At 34.7% G+C, this 14196-nt stretch overlaps 1 protein-coding gene across 1 annotated transcript in view; it reads right to left on the bottom strand.

The window, feature by feature from the left end:
• The window catches only part of LOC136854378 (glycine-rich protein 3-like), a 98339-nt gene extending 86824 nt beyond the window's left edge, over positions 1-11515 (bottom strand). The window contains exon 1 of the mRNA XM_067130679.1: positions 11369-11515. The gene's annotated coding sequence lies outside the window, so the exon portion shown is untranslated. The remainder of the gene's footprint in view (positions 1-11368) is intronic.
• Between the last annotated feature and the right edge of the window lie 2681 nt (positions 11516-14196).

The raw sequence follows: 14196 nt of genomic DNA, 5'->3' as shown, positions 1-14196 counted from the left end.
AAGCTAAAATGCGATATGATGCAAAAATCGCCAAAAATGACTAAAATAGTAAGCTTCAAGAATTTTTTTGGGGATGTTTAACCGAATTTTTCCATCAAACTGGATTAAATTCAGTCTGCTGAGGAGCAACAGTCGAATATGCATAAACTAAAATGAAAAGGAGGGTTAGATATTCAAGAAACAGAGTAGCCACAAAAACAATCAATACGTGAATATGGAAGAACCTAATTTATATACAACTGTTACATAATAAAAAAGAAAAACGATTATCCTCACGCTGTCTCTTATACGCTATCGCTTTATCTGCCGATCAAGGTAACATTAAATATATTAAATCTGGGATGATAAAAGTTAGATCACTAGGAACCTATGACATTCCACTCAAATTGGCGATCCGAAGAATACAGATTTCATTGGAGCTAATGAGGGAACGCCAGCCTGACTGGTGTTGTCCCCCTTAGGAGAGGAGGTCAGGAGGAGGTCACTGCCCTTCATCCGGAAAGAATCGGGATCAAAATACTTCCCAGAAGACCCACTTCGCTGCAGAGATGAACAGGGCGCGGGTGCACTGACGGAGATAAATATAAGCAGTACCCTGAATTTGAAAGTAGCATTCCGAGGGAGATGAATGAAGCCAATTTGAAAAGTTTTGTGACGCAGAGTCGAGTTTCCACCACCGAAATAATATCTGTTCTGACAATATCTGTTTTCGTAATGTTTATTTTCGGGAATACCAAGTAAAATTATGTGATGTCTAAAGGGGTAGCGTGTATTGACCTCGTTAGAGAGAAGATTGATGATAAACGATGCATTACTGTTTGAGTCTGGCTCAATACAAGAGCTGTGTGGGCGAGTGAGATGGGCAGTATTCCAAAGGTTTTGTCTTTCTGGATTACATAACACAAGACTGTAATAAGGGAGGGTTTGGAAACGTAAGAAAATGAAATACAATGGGTTAAATCGTTAGCAAGTTGACGAGGAAAAAAGAAATCACTGAATGATACTGCTGACAAAAGGGAGAACATAGTTTAGGAACGAAGTAAAACAGAACACTATAGAACACCACTGAGGTAGAATCAGTGTATTCAAGATTCGTTTTCCCAGCAACAGTAAGTATAAAAGCACAGGAGGGGAAAAAAAGCTGAGCTACAGAGAAAAGAATTAAAACCCCTGGGAGGAAATTTAGACCAAATCTGAAAAAAACATTTACAACAGATAAAAGATTAATGAAGGGAAATTTTTTTTCTGTAGATATCAGTTACATTCTTGTTTATTTTTCATTAAAAAATCTAATTATAAGACGAGATGTATTTTGGCCATATTCTGTTTACATCCAGGTTAGCATTTAATCTTGGATTTTGTGGAATAATCTTGCCAGGCTGGAAGGACTTTTTGATCTAAATACATTTAAAATCTCAACATTTCTCTTCATAGATATCTAGTCTGATGCACAAGAAATTTCAGACATTCGCTTCAATACTCGGGTCATACATCAAAATAGAAAAAAGAAGCAGAAACAGTAAAAAGAAAATATGGGTAAGACGATCATCTTTCTGTGACCCCAGTGGATTTCCCCATGCAAGTTAAAAGTTTCTTTTTGATCTTTCAGGCCATATTTCATCGACTGCTGTCCGCATCTCTCTCTCTCTCTCTAACTCTATATATATATATATATATATATATATATATATATATATATATATATATATATAATATAAATAAAAAAAATATATATATATATATAAATATATATAAAAATATATATATATATATATATATATATATATATATATATATATATATATATATATATATATATATATATATATATGCTTCTTTGAGTTTAGATTTGATTATAAAAATCAACTTTGTGATGACAGTTCTATTTGTTAGTTTTGTGGTAAACGAATCTGGGAATAGTTTTATAAAAATTTTCAGATTAAACCAGTACTATCTTTCCTGACATTTTTTTTTATAATTTCATAACGTTTACATCCAAAAAAAAAAAAAAAAGACTGTCCCATTGAATTTCACAAAACATTTCGAAAATCATATTGTCTTACTCTGAAGGCAATAACATCGATGAGATGAAAGGACTGAGACTCGTCTTTTCAAGAGTTCCCAGAACTGTTATTAATGGGAAGTTCTCTTTGCGGTGCAGAATTTGAGAAAAGAAAATCGGTGTCAATAATCCTTGCTTTCGTTCAAGTCCTGCTTTCTCGTTTTACTATGAATTCTGACGTTCTCCAGAAGCATTTCTCTACAGCGAATGATGCGTCACCATAGAATTAGTAAATCTTTTGAATGAATTGTTTATGCTTTGTCGAGGGAAAATAGAATAATAATAATAATAATAATAATAATAATAATAATAATAATAATAATAATAATAATAATAATAATAAGTTGCTTCGACTTGAGAAAATCTACAAAAATATGAAGAAATTTTTTAGAAAAATGCTTCCTGCAATTTCTTTTTCGACGCAGGTTAGGAAAGATTAACAGCGAGTGTATTAGAGGGAACCAGTTACTGGACTTGGTGTACGTAGTGCAAAACCTTTCTATCTCTGACGTGAAATATAACTTTTCACTAAGAATCAGGCCAGTAGAGTTTTATAAAGCGGAATATGCCTTAACAAACTTGCGCCCTGCGCACACACCACATGCATACATACATACTATATACATGTATATATATATCCTTACACACAAATATATATACATATATATACATATATATATATATATATATATATATATATATATATATATATATATATATATATATATATATATATATATATATATATATTTACACTAAAAAGAACGCTGAACATTTTAATTATAAATAAGATATGTGAAATATTTCGGAGATTCTTACTGAAAAACAGCATTCTGCAAGAGGAAACGTGATCATCTTTGAACATTTCTTCCCCGTTGAAGAGTTCGTATTAAGACGAGAATTGTTGCCCAAGAGAAATGTTTTGATCAGAAGACTGAGTTACGTAGAGCTATTTTCCTCGCACCAGAGAATGTTCGATGTAGCGTAGATTAGAAATTGGTTTCGTGAGGAAGGAAAGGCATCAACAAGTTTACGTAGGTGACTCATATTGCTTTTAGAAAATAGTACTTTGTTCCACTTCTAAGCACTGTGTAAAGAGCACTGATTCTGAGATCAAATAAAACAACGGTTACAGAAACGCATTTTACACCTCTGGGAGCAAAACATGTTTGCCAACTACAGAAGATGGCAGGGCAGAGAAAAATCGAGATAACACCCCCGTTTCTTCCAACCCCTAAAAGTGAAACGTATCTGTCATTTCTTGTAGAATTATCAAACGACTTTCATTAGTCTTTTTTCAGTAAGCCGATATTTTTTTCTCGGCAAGCCATAATCGATAGAAATGTTTTCATCCCTTTCTCTCGCAGGGCTGGAAGGCTAGATGCGAGGCAAGTTTTGGGAATTCATTCTTTGGTCCTGAATCCTTGCATTTCGAAATCTTGGAAGGACGAACGTACGGGTGTTGACTTGCGAATCTGTGGGGATATTTTCAACGCGGAAGTTTGGGAAGGCATTCGCCGTCGTTTACGATAAAGATTTAAAATTTCTGCTTTGAAATCGTAGCGAAAACAAGGAGTATTTGTTAAAAACTACATTTCAGTCCTTCCGTTAAACATATGCCAACAATTCTGACTCTGGGTAAATATAATTGCTTTATCACCTGTTGCTATACAAGAAGGTTGAAATTCCTATTTGTACTTTTAAACATATGAAATTAAGTTCAACCATGAAGAATACTTAGTCTTGCAAGGAAAAATATTAGGACAGACAATTTTCTAACTGCGGTCATTTTAAGTGACGCTTCTAACTGTATGGCATTTTCCATGATAAATGCTTTAATATTAGTCCTGGAAAAATTCTGGCTTCATTGCTTTTATTCAGTTCGACCATTCCAGCGGGTACGGTCGTTTCGTTGACCACTTTTTACATGCATAAAATTCTTACCATTTTCAAATGATGCCCGTTAATTGTACAGCTGCAGTGATACAGCATATATTATTTTATTCTCTTGCATGATAATATCTTTGTTCACAAATCTTTTTGTTTTGGAAATATTACTCAATAAACGACTACAAACCGGAGTATAACTGTTTTTAAATTAATTTGGTGCATATCATCTTAATTATGCGGCATTTCTTCTTTTTCTAACATACGTAAGTATGTTAGAGACATAGGTGCGTCACATACATGCGTATGTATGTATTTAACATAAGTAAACACGGATGTTGACCTAATTGGGTGGATTAGCTCAACTGAAATAAGCCCCTTTATTTCTCTCCTTCTTACAATACAAACACACACACACGCACACATACATATAACACACATGCACACACACAAATATATATAAATGTATAATAGGTTATATATACATACACATACATATATATATACAGTATATATATATATATATATATATATATATATATATATATATATATATATATATATATATATATATATATATATATATACATATACATATACATATAACCTATTACACATTTACTCATATCGCCATGAATACAGACCAAGAACTCCCTTTTTTGCTGCAAGTGAATCTTTAATCTTTACACACAATGATTTTCAAACACTTGAAAAACGATCTGGGAACGTTGAATTTGTTGCCCCAACCTCTGACCAATGAACTTTGCATGCGGGGCTGCATTCATGAGAGTGTATAGGAAGCGAGTTTCTGAGTAAATACTCTGGAGAGCTTACAATATTTGGGCAGACTGGAATGGAAACAGGGATTGTATTTGTTCAGCAAAGGAAAACTGTGAGTGTATTGCACAAAGAGAGCTCAAACAGACATGCCCACACACACAAATATATATATATATATATAATATATATATATATATATATATATATATATATATATATATATATATATATATATATATATATATATATTATATATATATGTATGTATGTGTGTGTGTATGTGTGTGTGTGTGGTGAAGCTCACTGAAGGATCAATGCCTGAAGTGGGTAAGTACCAGCGTCAGGCAGATTCGAAAAGGGTATGGGTGCAACCTCACTCTTAGAAAGCAAAACAGTTATAATGAATATTTAAATATATATATATATATATATATATATATATATATATATATATATATATATATATATATATATATATATATATATATATATATATATATATATAAGACATTAAGCGATTTCCCCTTTTGGTCAAGGCTCAGTGCAGACAACTTCCCAAATACTACCCTCGTAAACAGCTGAAGGTTCATCATTAGTGCGTCACACCCCTTTTATCCATTCTTCGCATTTGATACCAACTTCTTTTAGCTTCCATAATGTAGCTCTCTTTTGAAATAAAGTCAGGAGAAGGTAGCCAAACAGGAAACCTTCGAATAACTGTCCAAGTTACGTAGGTGGCCACTGTTTTTTCAGGTGGACATACGGAAACATGGCGCATTTAAAGACATTCACACCTTTACCACCTGGCCTTTGTGATGAATCCACCGTCTGACCCTTCCTCCATCCTCGGCTTATCTTGCTTTAAGTTTCCTCGTCTTTGTTGCGGGTCCATTTTTCTCTCCTCGAAGGAAATAAGACCCCGGAGAGACAAAGGTTTCCTAGCAACGCCACTTGAGGACTGACGTTATCAATTGAGGGAGGTGGATAGCGTTTGTCTCGAATCATTAAACTTTTCATGGCGGAATAACCCTCTTCTTCTTCTTCATTGCATTTTGCGTTAGAGAGCTGAGATTCTGATCAGTGACTCGATATTGCAATCATAATGTCCCAGTGTAAAATGTGGAAACGTAAGTGAAGTAAAATCAGTCTAAGATGCTGGGTGAGTTGAGGGAAATAATGATTGTTTTGAAAGAGGGAAGAAAACAAGAAAGAGTATGTAATCGAATGTTGATACTGAAGCCAGTAAGTAATTTTCCCATAAAACCCGGTCTTCAAGAAGTTCTTGCAATAACAGCTTTGTTTCTGAAGTGGATACGATTTCGGTCTTTATTTCTCTGGTGATAATCATTTTTGGTTGCTCTACATTGCGTTCACTTTTAGAAAATTAAAAGATTAAGAATGAATAACGAAAGTTTTATGCCAAAGATATGTTTATCATCAGTAGCTAGAAGCGCTGAATCATATTTCAGGAAATATTGTTAATTCTCATAATTCTTATCCTTGTATATAACAAGATGCTGTTATGCAAATGAACGGTTATTAAAATAGAAAAAAAGAATTAAATATCCTAATTTTTACGTTAGCACTTAAAATTAGGGCTAAAATGGATTCATACATAAAACTGTCTATGTTCAGTGATATTTTAACATTTTATTTTTAACTCATTTCAGAAATGCTGCTGAGATTCATATCGTTATGTTTAACAATATAAAAAAATAAAAGAAATGTCAACAATAGAAAGGTTTAATGATACGGAATCCGGCTCAGAGAAGAAAACAATGTTGGTAACATTATTCTATTTAATAATGAGGGTATTAGCCAGCCTAAAGGTGGAATATGACCAGGTCATCCATCAAGAATCTATTGGCAGGGAGGTCCTTCAGGGCTATCACTGAACGAGGAATTACCCTTAGACTGACATCAAAACCCCGACACGGTGATGACCCTAATCATTTCTCTTCCGAGAAACTTCCTGGACGGCTATTGATTTTCATCCTACACTCTTAAGCGAGAGGCAATGAATGTTAATCTCATTTCCACGAATGAAATGACGTCTTTCCACGGGACAGTATCGTTTCCATCTTCCAGCATTACAGGGCAGATGTTTTTCAGCATAGTCTAAATGCGCGAGCGACTATAAAATGAAAGGGAAAAATTATTCTCAGGTCTGATCTTTTGATCTGCGTTTGTCCATGAAACAAAGAAGGCCAATAATAATGAGGATGAACAATATTACTACGCGGAAAAGAGAATAATAGGTGCATTAAAGGTCAGACGGTATTTGATCCAAATTTCTACTAAGTGGCTATTGATCCGAGTCCCTTGAGGATGTGGTTGAATAAGGAGATAAATTACTCTCGGACGGCCATCAAAGACTATCAGGTTAATGGAGCCAGTCACATTTCCTCCAAGGCTCTTCCGTTACTCTGACAGATTTTTCAGTTGCTTGCTGAAGCTAATCCTTGTGTGCTTGTTTGTGGCGTTTATTCAAGTGAACAATTTTATGTCAAGGCCAAGAATGTGAGTTTCAGTCATATACATTAATGCACGTTCAGAGCGTCAGGTCTTGAATGTTGGAAAACGAAAATGCTGTCAGATCTGGAATGTAGCAAAATGGAAATGCTGTCAGATCTGGAATGCTGGAATACGGAAATGCTGGCAGATCTGGAATACTGGAAAACGGAAATACTGTCGGATCTGGAATGTAGCAAAACGGAAATGTTGTCAGATCTGGAATGCTGGCAGGTCTGGAATGCTGGAAAAGATCTAGCAAAGCGGAAATGTTGTCAGATCTGGAATGTTTGAAAACGAAAATGATGACAGATCAGAATCTGGAATGGATGCTGAAAACGGAATTCAAATGTGGAATGTTTGAAAACGAAAATGATGACAGGTCTGGAATGCTGGAAATCAGAAATGCTGTCAGAGATGGAATGCTGAAAAACGGAAATGCTCTCAAATGTTTGGAAAAATGACAGGTCTGGAATGAAAATCAGAAATACTCAGAGATGGAATGCTGATCTGGAATGTTTGAAAACGAAAATGATGACAGGTCTGGAAACCTGGGAGATGCTGTCAGAGATGGAATCTTGAATGCTGGAAAACCGAAATGCTGTTGATCTGGAATCTGGAAAATGCTGGAATGTTGGAAACGGAAATGATAATCAGATCTGGAATGCTGAAATACGGAAATGCTGGCAGATCTGGAATGCTGGAAAACGGAAATACAGTCAGATCTGGAATGCTGGAAAACGGAAATGTTGTCAGACCTGGAAAGCTGGAAAACGGAAATGCTGTCAGATCTGAAATGGCCCCTATGCGTGGAATGCTGGGAAATGGAAACGTGTGTCACATGGAACGACGCCATTGCTTTCGTAGAAACGAGAGTAACATTCATTACCTCTTGCTTACGAGTGTAGGATAAAAATCGATAACAGTTCAGGAAATTTCACGGGAGAGAAATGATTTGGGTCATCGCCGAGTTAGGCTTTTGACGTCAACCTAACGGTCATATCTCATTCAGTAATATCGTCGAATGCCATTTTATCAATAAGCCCTTGATGGATGATCGGATCAAATTTCACCTCCGGTCCAGCCAGGGCTCTTATTATTAAATAATGTTAACAACCACACTTAACTTTTATTTTGGTTATATCGGATTCCGTGTCATTTACCCCTTTTCGTGCTGAAATTTCTCGTTTTTTATATTTAAATTGCATTCTTGACATATCTCGGTAATATTTTTTCAGTGAGATGAAAATAACTTAAAATATCACTGAATATAAACTGTAAATATGAACAGATTTTGGTTGCAATATTAGATATTAACAAAAACAAATAAAAAATGCACCGAAATTTCTTCGGCGCAATCGAGCTTTCTGTACAGCCGCTACAGTGGATTTATCTTTCGGTGGTCTCGGTATAATGTATGAGCCGCGGCCCATGAAACTTTAACCACAGCCCGGTGGTGGCCTATCCTATATAGTTGCTATCAGCACGATTATGGCTAACTTAAACCTTAAATAAAATAAAACTACTGAGGCTAGAGGGCTGCAATTTGGTATGTTTGATTATTGGAGGGTGGATGATCAACATATCAATTTGCAGCCCTCTAGCCTCAGTAAATTTTAAGATCTGTGGGTGGTGAGAAAAAGTGCGGACAGACAGACAAAGCCGGCACAATGGTTTTCTTTTACAGAAAGCTAAAAGGACATTTGCACATGTTTTCTAACATGTTCTAATGACCATTTATTTGCATAACAGCATCATGTTTCTACTGAACAGAGTTCTAATAAGTTTCAGCATTTCCTGAAATGAGACTCAGTACGTCTGGTTTTGTCTTTTATTTTTCAAAAGGGGCCAGTGTAGATCAACTAAAAATGATGATAATGACAGAAATGGAGGCTGGAACTGCATCCACTTCAAGACAAAGAAATGATTGAGAACACTGGTTGGAGATTAGATTTGATAGTTTAGATATCAGTCTTCTGGTCAGTTAAAGATTTTTTCCTATTTTCCTTATTCAAAACAGTCATTTTTACCTTCATTCCACCCTTTATCTTAAGTGTTTTTGCTTCATCTATGATTCTCTATTCAACATTGTGACATTTCGATTCCTATTTCGAGCACGAGTCAGAATTTCAGCTCCTTAAACTGGAATGAAGAAGAAGGTGGTAATTTGACCTGAAATGTTAAATGAAGCGGATGAATTCGAGACAAACGTATTATCAAACAATCTTCTAAAGATGACGTAGTGAATCTCACCCAAGTGACAACATCTCTTTACAAAGGCGTTGCTAGGAGACCTTTGTCGCTTTGAAGTCATTCCCTTCTCAAGGAGACCTCCTCACTACATTAATTACATTCATGTTGTGAGTTGTATCTATCGGGAGACAGTTACCAGTGTTCTCTATATGGTGTCTCATTAAGAGGTGTTTGTATCCTTGAAATATATATAGCTTTAGGATTGATATTAAAGCTAACCTCTGCACGAACTGCAGAGAAGAAAAGTTCTATACAGTCTTATCTTAACATGTACATCAAAAGATATTTCAAAGGTGCATCTTTGCAGGCAACATAGTTCTGAAAGATGTTTATTACTAATTAAATGTTCAGTAAAAGGCCTAAAAATACTGTTTTTCAAGGCATGTTCTTGCAGTGAGACACCTTCCATGTTCATTTGTTAGGCCTAGGAGACAACCTTGAGCTTTCTTGTAAATTGACAGCCATCTCTCAGAGTTAGATTCTTGCCCTAGAGGGTTCTTTGTATTCATAATATCATATAATCTGTCAAATAGTCTCAGAAATTCTACAGTAAATTAAGGTCATCATTAGTGTATTCGGTCCTACTTTGGCTTGTTATCTACGTGTCACCTACCCGAAGTGCTAGTACTAAACACCTTATGGTAAATGTAAAGTAGAAGGCCGGACGAAGATATCGTTTATTACAATAATTTGTCGACCACACAATATAGAAATGGGTGTATATAATACTTTGATCCCCAAGGGGCTAGTTACTAAACACGGCGTCCCAAGGAGCTTCCGCCATGTTTAGTACCAGCACCTCGAAGTAGGTGACGCGTAGATAACAAGCCAAAGTAGCACCGAGTATTCAAAGGCAACGTCTTGTAGGCAGACCGACAACAGATAGGCTGGCAAAGTAATTTCTTTGCATTCTAAGGCTTTGGAATGATTCGTTAGAGAGAATCGTTGGATAAGGATTACCATAAGGAAGTGATTTTTAGTTATTTTCAATTAAATTGTTCCTAAAATGGCACGGGCACAATAAAGATACCTGATGTACCAATAGGCATAGATCTAGCGTTTGTTAGGCCTAGGCCTATTGTTGTTACCATTCTTAAAGGGTATATTTTTTTAACCCCGGCATGATGATTCGATAACCTTTACAGTAGATGAATAATCCTTATGTATTCTAAACTGAGTTGCACTTAGAATAAAGTTTAAATGATATAGCACATCACCAAATGAGCAGCCTAGTTATGAGTAGTTTGAGGACATACGTGTAGCCTAGGCTACCAAACTTCATTTCTTGCCACGATCAATCTATGAGATATATCGCTTGATGGAAACATAAATGAAACCAGGATTTGTTACACATAAAAATACAGGTATTTTGACTTCGAATCGGTTTTTTACGTCGTCCTGAAATGCTCTCACCGAGTGTGACGCTTCGGAGTTCCGTTGAGAAACTACGTTCGATAAAATGCTGCCTTTACTTATCCAGAACTTGAAAATTGATGGCATATACTATTCTAAGGGCTACCTGCTGCAAAGAATTAGCAATGACTGACAAAATACAGAAGGCGTCTTAATGCAGCACTGAACATGTTTTACAGACGAGCCTAGTTGACACAACCAGTAACCTATAGGCCTAGTCATACTTACTACTAAGCATTTTCAGTAATAGAGCAAGATTATTTTATTTAATATTATATGCCATATATAAAATGGATAATTTTCTGGGTTCAAAACTGAAATCGCCACTGTACTTATGTGGTACAATAATATGAAAAATAAGGCATCTTGACAGAGTGAGAGTGTAGGAGGATATCTACTGATAACATCACAATTCTCTGACGCAAATTCATGGGTAAATAAGACTCAGTATACTTTGCTTACCTGTGTAATGTTATTCCATTTCCTCTCGAAGCCTTCCTGCGTCCATTTCGGCAAATATTAAATGCACACGGAGATGTACGAACGAGAAAAATCACCGGACACACCAATCACTTGTTCAATTTCCGCGGTTCGCCGGTGTACTGCGTGAAGGTGTAAGCAGCGCCGCTCTGGTGGCGGACCAGCAAACTACGTAGTACCTGTTTACGAGCAATATCCACAGTTATTGTTGGCCCTCATTGCTATGATACAGTAGTTAGGTCTGATTTTGCACGATAAATATATATATATATATATATATATATATATATATATATATATATATATATATATATATATAGGTAGACAGATATCTCATTCATCACCCCTCTTTGCTCTGCTCACAAAGCAAAAAGACCGAAGTAAACATGGCACTCACAGCTATGGACACTTAACAGTATCCAGATAACTTACTCGGATGCTGGTTAGTTTTCCTTGAGGGATTTGTACTCAGTATACAATACAGTTAGCAGCGGCAGACAAATAAATCTAATCCTTCGGGCCAGCTCCAGGAGAGCTGTTAATCAGCTCAGTGGTCTGGTTAAACTAAGATATACTTAACTTTGACTTTTAAATGCAAATGAAATATAGAAGTGATGTTGCTGTCCATTTGACATCCTATCAAATGAATTACACCTGAATATATATATATACACACACACACACACACACACACACACACACACACACACACACACATATATATATATATATATATATATATATATATATATATATATATATATATATATAATATATATATATTACACCGGTTTTCAGGACATCCTTTGGGATGAGAGGGCTAGATCCATGCCCTTTTACTTTACACCTTGGCTATAACCCACAAGTGTAACTAGTGTAGTAGGTATAATAGTCACTGCTCTTCTTACTACTTAGGTAAGAAGATTAATCCTCTGGCTGCGTGAGATTCGTATTTTGCAACATAATAACATATTCCGTTGGCTGGGAAAATAGCATTTTATCAACTCTAGTCAGAAAACGCTTCATAATCCCCGCGAAGTGCCCTGACACCTGTCACCTAAAAGAGCCGAGGATAACATTGAACGTCCAGTAGCTGCTGCCATCTAGTGGCAACAAGCGAGTGCAAATCCAAAACAAAACACAGCTGATCACCGATCAGTCATTCAGTTTCAGGGAATTCAGGAATTTCAAATTTTCAGGTAGTGTAGGCTGGCAGCCTGCCGGATTGGTTCAGCAGGTTCGTATCTGCAATTTTGGCCTTCATGCCAATATACAACGTTTAAATGGAATGTTTTTTGTTTATTTATGGTTTTATCTTATCACATATATACTATATATATATATATATATATATATATATATATATATATATATATAAATCTTATAAATATTCTAAAAGATCAAGGTCTTTTATTTGCACTTACTAGCCTAGCACATGTCTTTCCCAGTATAAAGTTGGCCTGTAGCCAATATATTATTATGAGGTTGATTCCCAGGATTTTGACCAACAGTAATTCCTGGCATTTTGATTTCCATAAGAAAAGTAGCCTACGTCTCCTTTGTAGGAAATGTTTTTGAAGCTATAAAGGAAAACCTTACCTACCTATCCTGATTCTCTCTCTCTCTCTCTCTCTCTCTCTCTCTCTCTCTCTCTCTCTCTCTCTCTCTCTCTCTCTCTCTTTAAATTAATATGACTTAGGCTGCAGAAATGTTTGTGGGCTAATGTATACTGCAACTTAGTGGTGTATTGGGAATCAGTAACCTAATCTAGGGTTTGTTGTGTAGTAGTAAAATCTTGACAGCAGCCTGCTAGGAAACTTCAAATGCAGCATCTCAGACTTAGATTTTCTAGTTATTGTGCATTAGAAAAGAGTTAGCTAGCTTATGTTTGTTTGCTGAGTTGCTAGAATTTTGGTATCCTAGACCAGACTTTTTTGTGGGATAAGCTAACTTACCAAAACCTGCCTACCTAACCTACTCTGCTATTTTAAAGTTGAGGTGATAAAAAATAAAGTCTGCATTTGATATTTCTTTTATTATTTTACCTGTTTCTGAAGAACAACATTTTGAAAAATGCAAAAATTCCCAATGGTAAATTCTTATTTCTGTATGAATTAATTTCAATATAATTATTATTATTATTTCAGTAAATTACATATAATCATTTTGAACCTTATTCACTGTATGTTAAACTAAAAGATTTTCCTGAATTTGAGAATTTTTTAACTGTTTAAAAATTTTCATCGTAAAATGACCCATAATCACCATTAAATAACAATTTTCAGGCATAATATGTTTACATCTCAATGGAAATGTACTTTCCTACTCCACAGAGTATATGGGTAAGTGGGTGGTCAAGAACTAGTATTCTAAGCTGGACAATTGTAATGATCCTTTTGGCCTTACCCTAACGTTTGTCAAAGGAAATGAACAGGAATTTATTATTATTAGTTAATATTATTATTGTTTTTATTGTTATATATATATTATATATGTAATATATATACACATATATATATATATATATATATTATATATATATATATATATATATATATATATATATATATGTATATATACATATATATATATATATATATATATATATATATATATATATATATATATATATATATATATATACATACATACATAAAACAACAACAGCAACAACAACATCAATATAATAATAATAATAATAATAATAATATAGTAATAATAATAATAATAATAATAATAATAATAATAATAATAATAATAATAATAAAGTTCCTCTTCATTTTCATTGACAAACGTTAGGTAAGGCTAAA

Source organism: Macrobrachium rosenbergii, chromosome 29 (genome assembly GCF_040412425.1).
Source record: "Macrobrachium rosenbergii isolate ZJJX-2024 chromosome 29, ASM4041242v1, whole genome shotgun sequence".
In the NCBI taxonomy this organism is placed as follows: Eukaryota; Metazoa; Arthropoda; class Malacostraca; order Decapoda; family Palaemonidae; genus Macrobrachium; species Macrobrachium rosenbergii.
The sequence above is the reverse complement of the archived record's forward strand: the minus strand, read 5'-3'. Positions and strand labels throughout refer to the sequence as shown.